Source organism: Helianthus annuus, chromosome 14 (genome assembly GCF_002127325.2).
Source record: "Helianthus annuus cultivar XRQ/B chromosome 14, HanXRQr2.0-SUNRISE, whole genome shotgun sequence".
In the NCBI taxonomy this organism is placed as follows: Eukaryota; Viridiplantae; Streptophyta; class Magnoliopsida; order Asterales; family Asteraceae; genus Helianthus; species Helianthus annuus.
The window spans coordinates 30258114-30264051 of NC_035446.2; the positions used below are offsets into that span (position 1 = coordinate 30258114).

The following is a 5938-nucleotide window of genomic DNA, read 5'->3' on the forward strand; positions in this document are numbered from 1 at the left end:
CGATAGATGATAACAATACGCACCTACCGAAACGCGTTCCGACTGTTCTGAACATTCGGAGCTAATCAATTTCTTCAAGGATTCAAAGGCGACGTGGTTGTTGAACGAGGCGTGGAGGAGGGTGATGGTGGGTGGAGGTTAAAGATGAAGTGTGGTGGTGGGGTTTTATAAATAAAAATGAAGAAGATGCCCAGATAGTCCCTATGGTTTGGCTTTTTAAGGAAAGGGCATTTTTGTCATTTCACACCCACTTAACAGAGAAAACAAACTGAAGTTAGACCCAGGGACTATCCGGGAACCAAAAATGAAAAGTTGGAGACTATTCAGGTAGTTTTAAAAAGTTGGGGACTATAGATGAAAAAATGCGAAACCACAGTGACTATCCAGGCATTTTTCTCTTTATATTATTGGTAGAATCGTTTAGAGCTTTTCATCTATGATATATATTAGAGAAATAGTTTAGACTTTCTCTTTTGGTTGCTTTATCGAGTGTCACTACCATATTGATATGGTGATATCGTAACAAAATGAACAGCCATTGACCAAATCCCCACTGCGTAGCGCGGAGTAATTTTGCTAGTTCATAACATATTCCGATGTCAATATACTTTTTTTTTTTGAAAGGTAACTATTATTCACAGCGGCACACCCTCGAAACAAGGGCAGCCAAAAAGCCGGACAAAACCGATTACATCACCGAAAAAGAAACCCAATTACGAGTAGAATTAAACCACTTAATACAAATAAGTTATTTTGCCTAAATTTCCATCGTATTCATAAATAAAAGTTAATCATAGGCATCTAGCCAGTCTTCCATTGGTCTTCACTGTTTTCGTCATTGCTGGAACTTTGAGTTCTAAAGAAAGATTTACCCTATACTTTATTATTAGGTTCATTTCACAAAATTTGGTTGTTTATTATAGTTGATAATATGACTTACGATTATCTATTTAGTGGTTAAATTTCTCGTTTAAAACATAAATTATTTGATGCGGGAACAAACAGAATCAAACGGCTTAAGAACAATTAATTAATCAAAGACGATAAATTAAGGGCATGTTTGGCTAAGCTTTTTTAAACAACTTAGACCACCCGTAGTGTAGAGAAATTAGGGCCTTTTTTTGGCCCAAACACGCTCATTCATGGCCCCCCCGGGGCGTTTTTTTTTTTTTTTTGAATTTTTGCTGTTTGGCGTTGTATTTTTCACGCCCGTGTTCAAAAGTTTTGGCCAATCACTAATGTTCTACTTTTTCTTGTCCAATAAAGTTTTTTGATGTTTTTTTATTTAATTTTATTTACACCTATTTTTTAACATTATGCCCTCATCCCCACTACACCCATTTTAAAAAAAAAAACGCCCCTTGTTGACTGGGCTGCCAAATGGCGCGCAACGCCCATGGGTGGGACATTATTCATGTGTACCACTACACATGGTCTTATTGACTTATTGGCTTTTTGACAGTTATAAGCTCCAAAATGATGTTTGGCAATAATAAGGGTGTATGTGAGGGGAAAAAACTAATAAATCACTTCATACTACTTTTTCAAAAAAAATCAATAAGTCAGTAGGTTGTTTCAAAACACTTAGCCAAACATACCCTAAAACCAAAGATTCAAATAAACCTCGTAGATTAATCAATACTCAAAAACCTATCTAAACAATAAGTCTAGACATCTTATTTATATAATATGAATCATAATTAAAAAAGAAACTAAATAAAAATATTAGGAAATTAAAATTCAAATAACTGATAAAAATAATCTTTTAACTCAAACTGTCTCCATCAAAATTGATTGAAAAGAGGATTCTCTATGACTTGTTTAATTGCAAAGAACATGAACTCAATAGCGATATGATCAACGGCCATTCGAAAAAGATTGTTGCCTACTATAACTTTAAACTTATTTTATAATGGTACATGATAACATTTGTATGAATTTTTTTTTACACTTTTAAGGCCGTATGAACAAATCACAACACATACTATTAATAAAATATGAGGCATGATTTGGGGTTCATTAGTAAACGCCAATGCTATCACGTGTTATGTACGTTACTTTACAAAAACAAGCGTCTTAAATAACTTCCATATCTCCTTATATATTGTACTAGTTTAAGAACCCGCAAATTTCGCGGGTGGCTTAACACAAACATATAATATCTACTGGCGTTGAAGCCCATGTATGAACTATACCAATCTTTAGATACACCGAAATCGCCAAATATGATATGGGTATCAAAAATTGCCAAATATGGGTACCGGTGCGGAAAATGTTCGGTACGGTACCTGTACCAATGTTTGTATGTAAAATTCAGTAAAATACTGCTACCGTACCGACTCGAATATACCGGTACCAAAAACGCCAAGAAGTGAGTACCAAAAAAATTGGATACGGGAAATTTGATACCGGAACCAACTATATCAAATGCTCATCTCTAGTCCTTTCCTTCACTTGTGACATAATCGAAGTCCGATCCAAGATGTAAAGTCCAAAGCCTTCAACCTAAAACACATCAGCCAAATTTTAGAAGAAAAAAACATCAACTTTGACTTTTTACTTTTTAGTCAAACGAATCAAACTATTATTTAAATTGCTGTAAACTAACCATATAACCTCCATAACAACAATACACTCCGCTAAATTTCTTCGTGTTCGATAATTTTGGTATATCTTTGGAACTATTGTCACAGCAGCATTGAGTTTCCTAACGGGTCGAGGTAAAACAAAGACGGTTGACCCAGGAGAATTCAAACCACCCGTCTTAAGTTTCGACCTTTTGGGTTCTGATTTTTTGAAAACCTGAACCAGATTCTTGAAAGAAAGGGAAGCCTCAAGAATTACATCAACCCATAAGCTTAACTATTCTTGATACTTGCCATTGTGTCGACCCAAACCCTTGACTATTTTTTCTTTTAATTTTGGTCAGTCGGTTTCAATATTTTTGAATCGTAGCGAATGTTTTGGTTAAATCCACTATATAAATCCGAACCAGACCGTAAGTTCGAAACATATTTCATTTTTTAATATCATATACACACATTTGTATACTGACATGGTGACAAAATCCGTTTATTCGGCTTCATTCAAATTGCATAATGGACTATCTTTTTTCTTAAACAATTTGGACTTACATCTTGTGTTAGTACCGGGCTAATGAAAATATTATTTCTTTACATAATCTAGGCTTTTTTTTTCTATTGGACATCCAGCAATCATATTGTGCTGCTAGTGCTACTTCATTCAAACTATGGCAACTTGTATGTAATTAACTTTTTTATGTAGTTTTTAAAACATTTTTATTTTATAGTTTATACATTTTATAAAGAAGGCCCAACAAAAGTCCAAACTGCAAAATCAAACCGGAACAAAACCGTTAGTAACGGTTCGGTTTTAAATTTGAACGGTTTGGTTTCAGTTTTGAATAATCTTAAACCGTTAATAACGGTTCGGCTTGGTTCACGATCTGACGTAAAAACGTCCAAATCAGACCGTGAACACCCTTATATTCTACAACTATTTTTTTATAGATCCCTGCCTTAATACATATGAATTCTTTTCTGGTCTGGGAGAAATTTTTTTGGATGAAATCAGTTATGATTTTTTTTTAATTTACAACTTAACCCAAAAACCAATTACACCCAACCCAAATGAACCAACCTGAAGTACCCGAACTTGACCAAACCGATAGTTAAATGGTTTAGTTATCGAGTCACTTTTTCCTAGCAAAAGACCCGAAACCCGATACAAAACCCGAAACCTGATAAAAACCCGAAGAACACCCCTACGTCCAGCGGCTTTTATTATCTAACTAAATTGCTAACTGTGATATTTTAGTTAATGAAAGTTAACAGTTAAAAGATTATATAGTCAAATAACTAAAAAAATAGTTAAAACATAAGAGAAAAAGAATACTAAATGGAATACCTTGCACTTCACAACTTCACGGTCTTGCATATGGGCCTTAAGCTTCCATTTTTAGGCTGCATAACCATTTGCAAGATGAAAACGAGTCAAAGTCGAGCATGACGAAACACATATACCGTTGCTGACATCAAATCCATAAGTATATATATTTTTTATAAATGAAATTAAATATTCCATTAAATAAGGTAAAAGTTAGATTACTATCATAATTCACAAATCTAGCTATAAACAATTTATAAATCTTTAAATAATACAACATTTAATATTTTATTTGTAATCTTATCATTAAACGTGTATAACAATTCAACTAAATAAGCAGCTAACTAACTGCTTGTCGTTGGTATGTTTTATTTTGTTCTTCAACCATTTTACTTAAATAAGATTACTATCCTCTATATGCAATTCCAAACCACCATTTCTAAGTACATATACTTGAATTCATCAAATACCAAATGAATAAATAATTAATGTGCATTACACATATAAAACAAACAGTATTTTATAATGTCACTTTAATTTTCATCAAAATTGAAAACCTAAAACCAGATTAACAACTACTAAAATTAGCAGGCTACAATATGATTGTATTTTTTACAGCAAATAAATATATTAAAATCCTAAAGCCAAATCAAATACTTGTATAGAAAACGAAAAGTGGCAGCTTTTAATATGATTAGTCAAATTTGCCTGTAAAGATAGATACAATACAATACCTGTAAATTTTCCACCTTCATGTCTATGTAAAGATAGATACAATACCTGTAACAAATCAATATAATTATTAGTCAAATTTGCATAAAAATGATTAAATTAAACATACTAACCCAACCATAAGAACCAGCTATATCGATATCAATGAACTCAGTATCGGAATCATCATGTTCATGATCTGACATTAGTTTGGACTGCGCCAGTACTAGGATAAAATGTTCCACCTTCATGTCTATGTAAAGATACATACAATACCTATAACAAATCAACATAATTAGAAACAAATGTTTTATTTCTCCAACATTTTAAGTAGAAATCCATATACTCACCACATACAGGATACATATATGTTACAACACTAACAAACAACCAACTATTAAAACTTCAACAATCACAAACAAATCAATCCACAAAAAACCCGTTTTATAACTTGATTCAACTATAAAATTGAAAAGCAATTTCAGCACATACCTAGATTCTTATCAAGCGTCTTAGTAAACTGATTCAAAGTCGGTGGAACCTTCAACCTCTGTTTCAAAATCCTCCTCTTCCTCTGAATCATGAAACTTGTGGCCATCTAACAAACCTATGCACAGATTTCAGAATCCTCCTCTTCCTCAAATCACGCAAATATTCATCACAAATAGGATTTAGGCCTTTGCATAACCATAACCATCAATTTATATAACAAAACCATAATGTTAATAGACAAAATCAACAGATTTTCGATTATAAACGGATTTAGGGTTTATATAAAAGAAACGTAATTTTAAAACAGTAAGTAAACGGAAGAAAGCATAAAGGATGATTAAAGACAGAATTAAACAAACGCATCTTAAAGATTTGGAGATCGATGGAAGATATTCAGAAATCGATTTAAGAAAATGATGAAGTAGACGGAGATCTTGAAGAACGTGTAATCATCTGTATATGTATCTTGCTTGACAATAATCTTTGTTATATGGAAACTGATTGGTATTCTAGGAAGAAATTGGAGAGAAGATGAATAGATGATTTTGAAACGGTTGTATAGTAATTAGGGTTTACAAAATAGAGGAAAAGTATACACGCGTGTAAAGAGAATGGAATGGCGCTCAAAAGGATTGAGGGAGTGGTATTGAAGTGCCATGTGGCATCTAGTGGTTTAAGCAAATGCCAAGTGACCAAAATTGTTTTGTTTTAATATAAGTAATAGACTAGTTTAAGAACCCGCAAATTTCGTGGGTTGATAAAAGAAAATTTCTTCATTAATACCGCCGACATTTAATATTATTATTTTATACACGTTAAAACACAAACG

General features: G+C 32.7%; 1 long non-coding RNA gene across 2 annotated transcripts; it reads right to left on the reverse strand.

Annotated features, from left to right (window-relative positions):
* Positions 1-2058: 2058 nt before the first annotated feature.
* Positions 2059-5732, reverse strand: LOC110909378. 2 transcript variants are annotated; one of them, XR_002575367.2, is made up of 6 exons: positions 5110-5732; positions 4752-4893; positions 4641-4686; positions 3928-3983; positions 2380-2505; positions 2059-2288 (listed from the first exon to the last, which is right to left on the reverse strand). It is a non-coding gene; the product is annotated as an uncharacterized LOC110909378 (long non-coding RNA). The 2 variants fall into 2 exon arrangements; XR_002575366.2 differs by having other exon boundaries at positions 2059-2505; positions 5110-5730.
* Between the last annotated feature and the right edge of the window lie 206 nt (positions 5733-5938).